A 16,158-nucleotide genomic window follows, 5' to 3' on the forward strand; every position below is an offset into this window, starting at 1 on the left:
GGTGAGATGGCTTTAGAAATCCTGCCAGAATCTAAGTAACTGACTTGTCCAGGAAAGCTAAGGTGGAATGTGGAATTGAACCCTGAGATGAAAATTTTCCTGCTATTCAGTATTCCTTGCTTTGTACAGCATCTGTATTTCTATTTTTGTCCACTTTGAAAGTAATTTAAATTGGACTTCTTGAAAAGGTAAATGCAGTAGAATGAGCGATGTAGAAAAGGCCTGAAAGGCAGCAAATTTCCTGAGCTGAGCACAACAGCATTGGCCTACATCACACCCAGTGGTGGCTTCACCTTATGTGTGGTAAATCATGTTTTCCTTGCAGATAGATTAGTGGCTTTAGAAAATCTCTGAAAGTCCAAGAGATCTATTTCTGGTGCATTATTGACTGAAGCCAGAATTCTTACCTTTTTTTTTTTTAAACTTTTAAAAGAACATCAGTGAGTTTAATCTCTGTCATTCAGTCATTTATTTAAACCTGGAATGGGCCCATATGTCCTTGTACAAATGAAGAACAGCTCAAGGCTGATTAGTATTCTCTGAGCCTTCATGGATTATTATTAGCAACTTTTCCCCCTTGAATGTTTACAAAGCTTTTGTGAGCTTTTTACATCAGTCAGCTTGTACTTTCAATTTTCTATTATACCTTTTGTAATTGCTTTCTGTCTATATTTGATATGTTGTTGCTTTACTCCAGTAACTTCCATTATCACTTTTAGTTTTGCTGTTGCTGGGATCAACCTGATTGCATTATTTACTCTGTTTGCTTAAAATATCACTTCTTCCTTGTTCTCCCCCCTCCTCTCATGCCATATTTCTGGGAATATTTGAGCTTAGCAACATGATGCTGTCTGAAGTCTTATTTGTTAGCTTCATAGCCCAAGACCATGATTGTGTGAAGCCAAATGATATGTTATCATAAAGCACTAAACACCCACCAGACCATTATTGAATTTATCATAGCTACGAGCTCAATACACAGTGAAAGATAAACTTGTTTTTTACTGCCTGTGGAAGTCAGCAGGTTGATTCCTCCTTTAATTCTCATTTTTGTCAATACCAGAATAATTAAATCCCCATCACTAAGACCAGTTTCTACGCAGCTCTCTCATCACAGCAAATCCAGTTACTTTTTTTGAGCATAGGGTTGTGGTAAAACAATTCCCACTCCAAGCCTTCCTGCGTGTTCATGTGCTCCATTCCCTACCAGAGGCTCTGGATGTACCTTCGAGGAGACAGCGTGGTGCTTCTGGCCTCTTGGAAAAGGGAACTGACAGGAACCATACATAGCCACTGAAATCCTTAGTTTTGCATCTTCTCCTAAAGCCAGGAGCACGAGCTTTATTGACAGAAGATAGATCAGAGAGATTTGGTCTCTGAGGCAACATGACCATACAGCTCCTGAGCATCTGACACTCTGCTTCCTTTCTCCTCTCATGACCCTGTTTCAGGTGTATTGTATCAGTTTCATTCTCTATACTGCAAGAGATGAAGAGCAACAGATGTGCTTCTCCATTTTCTTCAGGGTCTTGCAAACCTTGCCTGGGGATATTTGTTAGTTTCTCGTTCCTTCTAATTTCCTTCTGCTTGAAAGAATGAGACATAAGAGGCCATCTGCATATTTATACTTCTCAGATGAGGATTATTTCACTTGCAAGGAGCTTAATACAGTTCTGAAGAATCAGCTTTGTTTATCATTTTAGGGAATGGGACAACATTTCTGCTTAAAAATTAATTACTAGAACATAACACACTTGTGAGACCTGGTCTGGATTGAGAAAAATCTCACATTCTCAGGAGAGGTATTGGTCCTTTTGTCATTTGTAAAACTGACGTTAAAATTATAGCATTAGTGATTAAAGACTGAAAGAAAGAGGTCTCAGAATAACCAATGGATTCTCTGGCATATGTTAATATATTCTGTTTGGAAAGGTTACTTCCATTTATATTCCAGATGAAAATACTTGGTGACTTTATAGCATGTAATCACATTTTTACTCCAGAAGCCGAGTACTCTGGTTATCACTGGGAATAATAATCTGAAAAAAACCGGAGATGAATTAAAATAATAAAGAAGTGTTGATTTCAATAAAAACACATTTTAAAAGATTAGAAATACAGAAACATGCTGATAGTTTTTTTCTTATAAATAATTTTGATTATATCTTCTGTAGTAAATTTCATACTATAATGTTAAAAAAAGGAACAAGAACTTTCAATTTATTAAAATGACTTCTGTAAATTGCTGGTTTTAAATTATTTTAATTGATTTTTATGGTTATTTCATTTCATTTCGTAACAGAAAAAAAATCTAAAAGAAACAAGAAAGACATGGATCTGTTGAAACAAGTCCAGAGGAGGCCACTGGGCTGATCCCAGGGCTGGAGCACCTCCCCTGTGAGACCAGGCTGACAGAGCTGGGGGGGTTCAGCCTGGAGAAGAAAAGGCTCTGGGCTGACCTTGCAGCATCTTCCAGTGCCCAAAGGGGCTACAAGAATCCTGCAGCTTTTGGCAAGGTGGCAAGTGGGAATGAGTTTAAACTGACAGAGGGTAGGTTTAGATTAAATATTAGGGAAAAAAATTTTCCCTGGGAGTGAGGTGAGGCCCTGGCACAGGTTGCTCAGAGAAGCTGTGGCTGCCCCACCCCTGGAATTTTTCAGATCCCAGTAGTGGTTTGAAGCTTAGAATTTTTTTTTATTCTTCTTCCAGGCTAGGACATAAATGAGACCTTTCTCAGTTTTTCCCTGAAATCTTTTCCACTCCTTTACATTCAGTCCCACCTTTGTCACTTGAAGCACTTATTTGGAGAGTAGGACATCATTCAGATTCCAGTCACTCCTCCCTGCTAGACTATGTGAAGGGGATCTCAGCGTCTCAAGAAGGTGTTTTAAACATAAGGGTAGGAGACACAGTGCTCTGGGCTGTGAATCAGCTGCTGCAGCATTTAACTCAGCAAAGAAAAACCTGAATAAATAAACTGGGGATGGGAGCTTCAAAGCACCCTGTTAAAAAGCTACCAGCACTGAAGGGAAGTAGTTTTAGGGAGCTGAGGCACACTGGAGTCAGCTGGCTGTGAGCATTCCCTCAGCTGACAACAATAATATCTTCTGCAGGTGGCAATAATCCCAGGCAGTATTTGCAGCTGGGGGTAGGACCAGCAAACTCCAAATCTCTGAACGGCCCAAGCAGTTGGAGCCACAAGGATGTCTTAACCAGGGAAAGAAGTTAGTAGCCAGACAGATTTATTGCAGCTCAGAACATGGAAGTAAGTAGCAGACAGGCTGCTCCTGAGTGCGTGGGTGCTTGCAGCTTCTGGGAAAATGTGACAGGGTGAGTGCAGTGCAGGTGAGGCAGCAGGGAGATGTGGCTGCCAATGTCAGCATTGCAAGGACAATACACCTTCCCTGCTTCAGAAGAGTTGCCCTGATTATCTCAGAGAACCGTCCCCTGTACCCTCCTCTTCCTCACTTTTAAAATAACCTGTCTTCTGTGGCTTTACAGTTTAAACCGATGCTGGCGGCAGCAGCTTTGCCGGACAGGTCAGGTTTGAGCAGCCCTGGGGGTGGCTCAGGGCAGGAGGCTCCCAGGCTCGGCTCATTAGTGAGATGAATTGCTGGGGGCTGGGATAAAAGGCCCAGCCCAGAGGGGTGAAGGCCAGGATTAGGTTCAGCTGCAGGGGAAAGGCTGATGCGAGGCATGGCTGGGGTCTGCTGCACTGGAGGGACGCAGCTATGACTAAAGTCCCTGCAGAAAGAGGTGCTGAGAAGCTCCTCTGTTATGGCAGGAGACTATGCTTACATCCCTAGGAACATAAAGCTATAGACCAAAAAAACCACCAAACCCTTACAGCCAAGCAGTAAATCTTGTGAGATGAGATGTTTTCCATCTGCGTCTCCTGAAGAAAGGCTTTACCTTGGAAGGCTGGAATGCAAACTGAGATTGCAGAGGAGGAGGCAGTGAGGAGACAAACCTACAAACCTTTCTCCTGCACAGCAAGGTAAGCTCTCCCACGAGGAACTTCCTCGTTTTTGGGGCTAGCATTGTGCCTCAGCGCTCCTGTGTGTGGGAGCAGGCGCAGCTGCCAGCAGGGGCAGGGTTGGCTTCCAGCTGCTGCAGCTGCTGTGATGGTGTTCACTGGTACTGGGTTTTTTCTCCTGTGGATAGGACAGGCTTGCAGTCTTGCATGTCTTACTTGCCTTGTTCCAGGAGTCTGCTGTGTCTGTTTGGAGATTCCTTGGAAAGCGAGGAAGAGCCTGTAGCAAACTCCTGGGCTGTGTAAGACTAGGAAAGCTTGCTCATGGTTAGCGTGTTCTGAGGTCTCCTCTGCTCAGCTCTGAGCTCACTGCTCAGTTTGGGCTCTTCAGGTGCTATTCTGCACTGTGCTGCAGTTGCTGTAAACGAGTGCTGCTCTGAGCACTGCTTCTTTTGGCTGGGCATCTAATTATTACGAAACTGAAAATATACTTGCAAGGGAAGTGCTTGAGCTTGTAGACTCCTTTGGAGAACTTTGAAAAATCACTTTTCTCCCCTGGTATTTTTTGTTTTAATATTCTTGTTCCTCTCCAAGTCTTTCTGTTCCTGGGAGGACTGAGGAATAGATTGTTTTCATTATCATTATTTCAGAATGGGGGGCAGGAGTGGATAATGATCCTATTTCACACTTCCATGAGTTGCCATGTGGTGATGACATATGCCCTCCAGCAGGAAGTACTAACAAGTGGCTCTCAATTTGCATTGAGCCACAGTGCCATTCCCAAAACCCTGTGTGTTTTCTGCAGCATGTATAGGTACTCCCTAGGTCTTTGTAAATATTGCTATTCAAAATTGCTATGCAATAACTTCAGGATTTTTAGTGACATCTCTTAGATGTTCTGCCTTCTACCTCCTCCCTCTTCTTTTAAAACAGCAGAAGAGCTGTTTTAATAGGCACACCAATAATCTGTGCCCCAAGACAGAAAACAAAACTAGGTCTGTTTGATAATATAGAGGACTCCTGGTAGGATATAATTATGGATGGATCCCGGGCGGCACACAAGCATTAAAACATAACTTCTACATGAAAGTTAATATTTCATCTTGACCTGCTGTGATCTAAAGAAAGATCATCTCCTGTGTGTCACATGTGATCTAGAGCAATTCTTCTCTCTGTTGTTGCTTTGGATAATCCTTAGTGTGCATGTTCCCTCTCAGGACTGCAGGACTGCAGTCTGAGAAGGTGTGGCTGTGAGCCAAGCAGCGTATTTGGGGTTGGATGCTCTCAAGTAAAGCCTTGCTGATACAATGGGAACTGAAGTATCAAACCCCATCTGATCTTTCCTGAAGCAGGAGGAAGAGCTGTGGGATATTGGAGTGTGACTGTGCTGGAGCACAGATTGGCGCTGTGCAGGCTTTTGATGACTCAGTGTTGATGTGTGCAGAGCAGAAAGATGAAGAGCAGTAGATCAGTGTAATGAGCTACAGTGAAGAGCCAAAGAATGGATTAATTTGGAGGCAAAGCAAAAAACTGTATCACTGAATTCCTGTTTGAAGTACCCATTGCAGCAGTAATGTAATATCTCTGCAGATATGTGAGGTACAAACATGTGACTTCCTGGCGTGTCACACATGAAACAGACTCAGCGTGCGTCCTGGGAACGGACCAAAGATTTTTCTCTTTCCTTTGTAGTAAGGAGAAAAGAGAAGACCATAAATAAATCAAACCTGAGAAGAGTAATTCCTGCTCCTCAGGTGGCTCATCAGATCTGAATATGAGGAACGTTAAATGACAGCAATTTCAGTATAAAGTCAATTATCTGTGTGTAGCAAATTAAAATTAGACACATCCTTTAGTCTGGAAATTCATCCTAATGGAGATGCAATTCTCTTTCTGTTGAAGAATAGAATTCCTTGAGTATAACCTCAGTGTGCATCAGCTCAGGAGGGGCATTGACTTGACAGGCATGGGGAGCCACTGGCTCTCCCCTCCCTGATTCTGCTGGAGAACTTTTAAAGGAGTGAGATACCAAGATCCCATTACTCTGGATGTTCTGGACTGAAAGCTCTGGACCTTTAGAGGATGATAAATGTGGCTTTTAATTTTTTTCAGAGCTGGTAGAATTTCTCCTACTCATGCACTTTTCAAGAGAGGCAAATAGTGCAACCAGAAATAATGCAGAGTTACTGGAATGCATCCTTTTAATAAAGGAAACAAACAGGAAAAGAGTTCATAGCTGCCACTTGGTGGTGTTTTCCTCCTCTTCTAGGAGTGGAGGAAGGAGTTGGCTTGAAAAAAGGGAGGCAGGTTCATTAGGAGTTTAGGATAGGGACACAGATTTTTGGAAAGATCTTTGCTTTTATTTTTGCTCTCCCATATAACCTGAATTGGCACCTTGACTTCTGTCTGCTGTTTTCCCTTCCTATGCTTTACCCTCCCTGAGTTTTGTCTCGCTATGTTGGATAATGTTCCTTTTTTTTTTTTTTTAAACTGCTCTGAGGCACTTGAATATTGCAGTCTTTCATCAGAAGCATAAACAAAAATGTATTCAGTTTATTAAAAGTAAATTATTAATTGTATGGAAAATTGATGAGAAACCTGGAAATTTGAATGTCTAGTCTACTCCCCCACCCATCACGATCTTCATACTCAGCTGGAAATAATGTTTGAAGCATTTGAGGGCAGGGTGGAACTCCCACCTGTTGTGTGGATCAGGTTTTTCTAAGACACATTCTCCTCTGGCTCAGAGTGTGAGAAAACCCATTTAGAGGTCCCTGCTTTTGAGCAAAGAGTTGATTCCTAAAAGTGGCTGTAGGTCACTTTTACTTTCAGCTGGCTGGTGAGGCATCTCCTGCTGTGGTGCAGGATCTGATCTCAAAGCACACTGCTCCTGGTGTGGGTCTGCTTTCCACGCCAGTGCCTGGGCAGCAGTGCCTCTGCATGGCTGAGCAGCCCTTCTTTGTGAAAACTGCAGAGAGAAAAAAAAAAAAAAAAAAAAAAAATCTGTCTTGTAGGAGTGGAGTTAATGTGTAAAATTACTGTGTTAGTTCCCTGATGGATTTGCTTCTGCAAAATAAATAACTGGAAACTAACACCGAATTTCTTTAATGGGGACATGGGAAGAAGATAAATCTTGAAGTGGGATCTTTAATGACTGTAATAATTAATGGTTTAGTCTAAAGCACTTAGAGGGTGCCTTGTGAATGTCCCAGTGTCACACACTGGGTGGGGACACCAGTACAGAGCCCGTGCCAGAGGAGGCTGGCAGCAGGGTGGGGTCTGGGACCCACAGATCAGAACGATGGCCTGGTTTGGTTTCAAGTGAGGTTTGTAGGAGAGATGATATCTCTTACTACACCAGCAGGTGAAGCAGCAAGCTCCAGGGTATGTGAGCTTTCCCCTCTCATGAAAGCACAGAATTGCAGAATATTCTGAGTTGGAGGGGACTGACAGGGAACACAGACTCCAACTCTTAGCCCTGCACAGGACATCCCCAAGCATATTCTGCTCAGGTTTATACCCTCCCTGCAGTGTGGAGCTGCTGCTTTCCGCAAGATGCCTGGGATGTGCCTGCTGTTGTCCTTGGGCAGATGTGGCTGCCAGCCCTCTGTGCAGTGTACATACCTGTTAAAGCATTTGCTGACCCTTCAGGCTTTGCAAATAGGGCTATTGTGTGATATTTTCCTTAACCTATTCCTAAAATGATGCTTTTATTGCTAAGAATATTTAAATTGGTTGGGGATTCCTGTTTTATCCTGGCATTTATTCTGCAGCGTCCAGTGTGTCCTGCCAGACTGCAGACATTTACCTGATATATTGCTTTGCCTGGGGAGTATTGGTGTTCGTGAGTAAACCACATCCTTGCAAGTGTTTCTATCTCATGGAGTTTTGCTTAAGATGGGCTGTCCTGCTTGCTGCAAGTTTGTGGTGTTTTTCCTTCCATTCCTTTCCTTGTGGGCTGTACCAGTGCAGTCTAGTCCCAGCCAAGGTTTATGTGCTTGCTCATCAAACCTATTCATCATTGAGCAAAACCCTGTAACAAAATGTTTGATATTCCTCCCTGCTGCAGGGAGAAAGTTCCTTCAGTGAGCTGAATCTGGGAAACTGGTACTTGGCTGAAAAAGCCCTTGAGAGAATCACCGAGGCCCTTCAGCAAAGACAGGTTTGGAGGCTGCCAATTTGCATTGTGCCCCTGGGAGCAGCAGTACCTGAAAGGTTTTCTGTGCTGTTGGTTCAAAGGGATGCTTGAACAAGGTCATGTCTCCTCCGTGGTGGAGCCATCTTAGGAAAAAGTGCTACTCTAAAATCAAAGGGCTTTATCTATGTAAATCTATTTTACTATTGCACATTAAGGAAGCAGTTAACCTTAAGTCGTCCTTCTGCTTGGAGAGAACTACTGTTAAGCTTTTTTGACCTGTGGGCTTTTAGAAGTTTTAAGCACATATTAACAAAATGTGTTCTCAAGAGGAATGCCAGTAACCTGCCAGTCATTCCTGGCTGACAGGGACCTGTCACTGAGTGACACTTCCTCTTGTGGGGGGGAGGAAGCAGATATGAACAAAGCCTTTCTCCTCTCTGAAGCAATCCTGCCAGTTGGCAGTGGCTGTTCCAGCAATGGGAGCTTTGGCAGGCAGCAGGCTGAGCTGTGGTTATTGAAAAATAGGCTGAAGTAGCAGCAGCTGACAGCTTGAAGAATCTCTGACAGTGTGATGATAACCTGTCTAGTACTGTCATCATTTGAGCTCAGCAGGACCAGGAAAAATCCTGATGATCTAGAGAGGATATGGAAAAGCTGTGATTTTTTTTCAACTTTACCAAGGAATGGTTGTTTTCTTACAGCATGAAAGATTGTTTCAGCATTTGCAGAAATAAAGCTGGAGCACATTGACTGGCTTCTAAGGCCAACCTGACCTGAGTTTTACACTTAAATTTTTAGTGGGAAAATAACAATGAGTTGGAGCATCAAGCTTCTTTCAGAAATCTTACTGCTACAGCAAACACCTTATTGCTTTAAGGGGGAGGAGTGGGTGTTGCCCCTCTCCCGTTTATTGTGTGACTTTGGCCGTTTGTTTCAGCTTGGTAAAGTGAGTAGGTGACCTGCAGAGTAACTGGGAAAAGAACAGATGAAATGCTAAATGTCAGTGGATGATTTCCATGTACAGAAGCAGGCAGTGTTCCCAAGTGATGGGGAGATCTGGAGCTCTAAAGATACAGGGTCAGCCGGGACTTTTCCACTTTTCCCACCCGACAGGTCAGATAATCCTGCAGCCACCATAAGCCCACTGCAGGGTGCCTAATTGCTATTTAAATGAGCACCTGAAGTGCACAGTGTTTTAGTCTGGGCTGAAGGCCTTTTCTCCTGTCTCTGGTAGTGTTTGGTTGGCATTTTAGAGAGTAGCATTATTGACTGTCCAAGTGAATTATTCCACACAGCCAGACTGAAGCTAAATAGGCACCAGTTGTCCCTTCTGGAAAGGATTTGTGCTGAAATGGGGACTGCTGTGGTGATCATTGAGAGATGAGGATGCCAGACAAACTCATTTCAGCGTTTAGTGTGAAGAGAAGGCATAAATTTGTATTCAGATCTTGAAAAATGAATTAAGCCTGTCTTTTTCTGAGGAGTGGAAAAGGTGCACCAGAGAGATTTATATGTTCAAACACAGCACTGATATGTTTCTGGGGCTAATCCCAAGACAGGATATTGTCCTAAAAAAAAAGGATGTGTATGGTGGAGCTCCTGTACCTGGAGAAGCTTGACAATCTGCACTAAGTATGGGTTGGAATCAAAACTGTTGGAGTGAAAGACATTCTCTTGGGAATCATGGGCACCTCTTACATTCTGGAACAAAGCTTTGTATTTCAGCTCAGTCCAGTGCTTTGCTCAGACAACCATTCTTTCTCATTAGCAGGTACCTAAAATTGCTCTGGACGCTGTCTTGTACAACTGTAATGGAGTATGCTGAGTATTTATAAAGTGCCAAATATCAATTAACATGAAAGATACCAGCAACTGGCTGAACACTCTGCAAGTAATTTTATTAATGTTTAATCCTTATTAATCACATGTTATAATTATTTGGGTACATGTTTTCCTAGCACATTTAGCACTCTCAGGCTCCTTCATTTCATTTGCAGTAGAGATAACCTAAACCTCAGGAATAAAGCTGAGCTTCAGTTTTCCAGCCTCTAGCTAAGCCTGCAACCACTCCACTTAGAAGGAGCTGCTGTAAAGGGATGGCAGCATAGAAACAATCACCTGGGAACTTTGAGTGCAGGTGTGGCTTTGGAGCTGGGGAGGGAGGCTGGTGTTTTTCTAATAAAACTGAATCCTGTTTGAAGGTGTGTGCCTGACTCCTTGGAGCCCTTGAAAATCCCATCAGAGAAATCTGCCTCAGATTGTTTTTAGCCACATTTGATGTCCCAGCAACACACTTGATTAAAATTTGCATGATGGAATGAAAGGATTCTTAGAACCTGATGAAAACTGTGATTGTCTCTAGGGCTGCAGCTATGGCACAGCGAACACCTGAGCTACAAGTTTGAGATGCTGTGGCATACAAGCCAGTTTGCCATTGAATTATGACTTCAAATGGCCAATTCCTCCTCTAGCCCCCCTCTTCCCCCCAGTTCTTAGATGGAGAGATGGAAGGCTTCACTGAGTGCCTTATCAGCATCCTGGCATTCTCTGAATGGTGGTGATGACCTTCCAGTGATAAGAGTTGCAAAGCAAACAACAAAGGGGCAAAGAAGGTAATTTACACTTGAAAGGACAACATGTACAAATCATATCACAGATAAAGAAATGCTTGGGTTTATGATGATGCTCTTTGTTGTATGTGATGCTGTCACAAGATGCTGTAGCTACTTTATCTGGCATCTAATATACCAACTAGACATGACAATTAAAAAAATCTGAATCAAAAGAGCTAGTGGGAATTAGTTTTGCTGTGGGCTTTGTTCTTTTCCTGAATGAAAATAGCAGTAAGGGCTAAACCAGAGCAGTGAGCACTCTGTAGCCTATTGCAATTCCTATTGGAACTGGTGGTTCCTTGTTTTTTTGGGTTTTTTTTGTCCTTGGTTGTTGATGCAGGAGCAGCAAATTCCAAAGTTATTATTGCAAGTGTGCAGCACTATAAATGCCAGTGTATCGTTGCAATAAGTGTTAAGAGTTACACACTTGTAGAATAATGTTTTGGTTCTAGAATAATGGCTTGTTAGTCTAAGGAATGAATAGGAGTGGAGAAAAGAAATGAACAATGAATTTGGTTCCTGAAGCAAGGTTTCATTAACTGGGGAAAAAACCTAACCCTGCATAGCTGCAAAGTTTGTCAGTGCAAGCAAATAATTACTTTGCTTTCTACCAAATATATTTTGATTTTCAATAATTACAGGAAACACAGAAGTGTTTCTTCTAGGAATTGTTTTTTTCCCCCATTACTGTATTAGTTGAAAATATGTACTAATGGCTAAATATAATGAATATTACTTTTGACTATCTTAATTTTCTTTAAATGGAGCTTGCTGAAGGCACTGCTAATTCATCCCAATTACTGTATCACACAGCTCCTGTAAAATTCATAATTAGACCTGATGCTTTTTTGAGTGCAGAGCAAGGAGCTTGCTTTGCTAACAAGGTGTGATTTCCCCAGTCACTTTTTTAGTGACAAATGTTTATCACCACAAATATTGCAGACCATGCAGCAGCAAAGTTAAAGGATTTGACTTCTGTAATGCTGGGTGCTTCCAGCAAAACACTGTTGGGAGGAACTCCTTGGCTGATACACAAAGTGTTGGCATATCAATGAGGAATATTAAGGGCGTCGAGCAGTGGAGAGTAATCCAAATGAAATTAACCCAACAACCTAAACTTGGTGTTACAGTGGGGATACTGCAACACGTGTATCAGACAACGAGCCCCGTGGAAAAGAAATGTATATGGACTGATTCTTGGTAGATGTTTGAGATGTTTATTTCTCCAGCCACATGGCAGGGCTCTGCCCAGGAACTGCGGCAGTCACGGACCCGAGGGTCCCTGCCCGGGCAGGGGAACACAAAAAACCAACGGGGAACGAGGCTGACCAGGGGCAGGGGAACTCCGTGCCTCCCCCCAGGGCCCCACAGCAGGGAGAGGGCCCCAACGACTTGGAATAATATCTCTAGCCACAAGAGGCTCATTTTGCTTAATTCAGAAATATTAAGCAGTTTTATAACCGTACTTGGAACACGTTACAAAGAATGCGTATGGAAATGAGAACACCACCCTTGCTAATCTACTGAATTACAGAGTTAAAAGTGGACATCAATACCTAATATCTGCTTTTTTATTTATTAAAAACAGCACCTTTTTGCTGTCTTCAGCTGGAAATGATATTGACCACAGAAGGGAGTAAGGCACCCAAGTTTGTCAGTAACAGCAAAAGATGTGATATAGTGGGATATAATACTGAGGGCTATAACACAGCCTTTCCTTGCTGTGCAGCCATAAATCCAGTGTCTGCTGCTGCCTATGGGATGGTGTAAAAGGGAGCTAAATAAAATGTGTGCAGCGTCTCTGGATGTGGCATTATGTGAGGAGAAAAGAGAGCTTTGCTGATGGCTCATAATTCTGCTTAGTTACCCTTCATGGGAAAGATGTTTCACCTGGGTAGTTTTCTGGAGCTAGTAGGCTAATTTTGCCAAAAAAAGTTGGTAAGTGTGTGGTGGTGACAAAGTTGTTTCTGTGCACAAGTTTGATACAGAAAGGAGGTTCTTCCAATTAAATAAATAGTCCAGCTTGGCTCAGTCTTCAGATCTACCAATTTTTTCTTTATTCTAAAAGCTAGAAAAATAACTTGACACTTATAAAATAAGTATTAATATCCCTCTTTTCTCATCGTTAGTGCATTTAGATGTCAAACTCTTCTCTTAGCATATAAATAGTCCCTTATGGATTACATTGTAATTTCTATGGGGGCCTTTAAAAGGTATGGATTAACTATTCCCCATTCCCAGTTAAATCTGTTAAGAGAATTAAAAGAAGTTGTTAGTAACTATTCAGCATGTAAACCCAGGGAGAGATAAGATCTTCCTAAGTAATCGATCACTGTAGTGTCAGCCTCAACACGTGGGAGGGGCATGATTTCTTTTTAGGGTACTCATTGGTAGAGTTGAGAATAAAAAAACTTCCTGGCTGCTCAAAAGGCACATGATGTTCATTGGACAGTATAGACTGGGTCAGTCTTACCCCATTCTGGCCAGCCAGTCACCATTGTGGGTGGCAGATGTAGTGGTTCTATATCCTGAAATTCCTGATTGCACTGGATTTGTGTGAAATTGGAGTGAAGGAAAAGAACAATTTGGATATTTCATTGGGAAAAAAGTATTTAAGATTCTTAGATCATGTTGGGGTTTTTTTGGGTTTTTTTTTTTTTTTTTTTTTTTGGTCTGCCCATTTAGTTTTTCCTCTCTTTGGCAGTACAGAGCACTGTGGCAGTGAGAGACAGACCTGAACTGAAACCTGGCTGCTCCCCCAAATCCTGGGTTCCTGTCACAGCAGCCTCAGCTCTCCCATTTTGGGAGCGGGGATTCGATATTGAGCCTGTGTCCCTGAGAGCAGGGCTGGAGCTCCAAAAACAGCTGGGTTCTAGAGATTCACATGGAAGTTTGCCTTAGTACTGGAGGATACAGGAACGCCGGGCTGCCGTGGAATGGCAGCAATGCTTTCAGCAGGGGTGGGGTCCGGTGTTCTCCCAGCGCCAGGGTGAGCTGTGCTGCTGCGTTAGGCAGCGTCTCAGGTGCAAGGCAGTGTCACCCCACCAACAAATCTGACTGGGGAAGAAGAGTCCCAAACCACTGCATGAACATGGACTATTAACAGTTTTAACTGGAAACATACCAAGTCATTAGATTGCTTCCTAAATAGCACATACTTACTGACTGCCAGCAATGCTCTGATCCTTCATAAATCATAAACCAGCCGATTTAAAATGCTTTTATTGTGTTAATCTGTCTCAAACAGGGGTTGCCCTGGCAGGAGTTTATACAGTGGCTTAAAATGGGAGCTGTGAATGCAAAAGAAGAGGACTGCTAAGAAAAGTAATTAACATTACTGAAAACAATTTGTTCCTGTGAGGTGGGAGTGCTGATTGAACACATGAGCTCCACTTAGGTTTTGTTGTGTGATAGATTTTTCTTTTTTTTTTTTTTAATAACACTGCAGGCAAATTGTGATGGAAAACAGAGAATCACTGGAATAGAGATTTTTTGGATTGTTTTATTTATAGTAACTCAGGAAGGATGCAGAAGGACTCTATGTGAAATAGGTGTTCTGCAGTACACTTGTAAAGTTATGGAAGATAAAACCTCCAGACTGAGGTTGAAATCAAATAATATGTTTGATGTTAGTCCTTTTGAAAATGTCACATTTAAAATTTAGAATAACAGATTAGCTTTCACATCTGAACTTCATTATTAAATTTGCTACTTCTTTTCCCCATCTAACAATAGAATTTTCTTTACACTAAATAAAGAAATCTTAAAGAAAAATGTATTTCTAAGCCTTAGGTCTCTTTAGGAGCCCTGGAAAGTATGAATGTACTTTGTCCTCAAAATGTATCCACAGAGGCAGTAAATTGTATGTGAGATGCTTGTGTTCCTACGTGAACTCCTGCAGCTGTGAAGCAGCAACAGACACCTGTGAACGTGCAGTGGAGTTGGATCTGCTGAGACCTAAAGGAGGGAAGGTGCTCAATCCACTGCTTTATTAATACAAATTTTGGTCAAATGACTGAACATTTTTCCTGGGGCCAGGTTTCTTTGCTTGAGAAGACTTTTGATTTCAAATGTCTCTATTTTCAGACGGGTAAAGTAAAAGCTGGGGTTTTTTGTTCTGTTAGTGAACCAAAATAATCAATTTGCTTGTACAGCTTTGCTGTAGTGTGCCATTTTTTGAGCACTTGCATTCTTGACTGGAAATACATTTTAATTCTATTTTAACATTCTTCCATCTTTCAAGCTTTTTCCTCACTGCTTTTTATGTATGATATTTGAATTATATGGGCAAGGTAAGGATGCTGCTCATTGAAAAGTGTGACAGGCTGCCATTAACCTGTCCAGAATTGTGTCTGATGGAGCAGATACTGTTTAGGTGAATTAAATATTTAGTCTCTAAAAGCTTTTCAACACTAAACTAAAGCCCTTCACTTTTTCTAACAATGATGTAGCATGAGATCAAAATCCTTGTCCTTTTTCAGTAAACCATGGTCAACAGGAGGGCACCAGTACAGTATTACACAAGGGTTTCTGCCTTTTGGAGGGAGGGAACAAGATGTTCTTGTTCCCTGAGCTCTGGTTTCAGGGCAGTTTCCTCTCCCTTGCTGCCTCTCTGGGCAGGAGCTGGTTCTGAACCAGTTCTGAACACAGAACCAGATGTTCCAGCATTGCTCTGGTGTCTGAGGACAGACTGCAAGGAGGAGGCTGTTCTTCTGGGCAGCCACGGAGCCTGCTCTGGGGGGACCCAGGTGAGCCTTTTGCACTGTCCCCTGGCAGAGGGGGCTCTCTGATTCTCACTTCAGGTCTGTCTGTACCTCAGGTAATTTATCCTCTAAGGCAGTGCTCATGGATTTTGGGGTGTATAAAGGAGAATGCCAAGGAAAGGCCAGGTCCATTTGGAGATGGAAAGTGGAGCTGGGATGATTTGCAGCAAACGCTGCTAGTGGATGCTTGCTGCTTTTGTGGATTTTTTTCTTCTTGAGCTGCACTATATGGCACTGGAGGTGAAAGGGATTGCTGGGGTCCCTGCCAGCTTCTGGTTCTAAACCCAGTGGTGGCTGCAGACAGAACCAGGGCTGGCTGTGGAAGAGCTGGATGCTCTTTGTGCTTTTGGACCGAGGAAACCCAACTGCTGAACTGTACTGGGCAGGCAGGGAGCTGTCAGCTGGTCCTGGGTGGAGTCTGGACACAGCTTGATGACCAGCCAGAGACCCAGCTGGGAGTGGGCACCCTCTGAGGGCAGGACATGGCCCCACAAAATGGGCAGAATGGTGTGAAAAGGAGATCTAAAAGGCTTTCTAAGGTGTTGGTTCAGGGGTCACCTGTGATCTTTATTGTGTTTGTATTGAACAATTCTTAGCAGAGCCCGGCTGGTGATTACAAGCTTGTCACTGCATCCTTTGAGCCTTTTGGAAGATATTTGTTTTCAGGTCTGA

At 42.7% G+C, this 16,158-nt stretch overlaps 1 long non-coding RNA gene across 1 annotated transcript in view; it reads left to right on the plus strand.

The window, feature by feature from the left end:
* The first annotated feature begins 3,383 nt into the window (after positions 1-3,383).
* LOC125334483 overlaps positions 3,384-16,158 on the plus strand; it is a 144,089-nt gene continuing 131,314 nt past the window's right edge. Inside the window, exon 1 of the long non-coding RNA XR_007207148.1 lies at positions 3,384-3,997. This is a non-coding gene — a long non-coding RNA (uncharacterized LOC125334483). The remainder of the gene's footprint in view (positions 3,998-16,158) is intronic.

This window comes from Corvus hawaiiensis, chromosome 16, assembly GCF_020740725.1.
Source record: "Corvus hawaiiensis isolate bCorHaw1 chromosome 16, bCorHaw1.pri.cur, whole genome shotgun sequence".
NCBI lineage: Eukaryota > Metazoa > Chordata > Aves > Passeriformes > Corvidae > Corvus > Corvus hawaiiensis.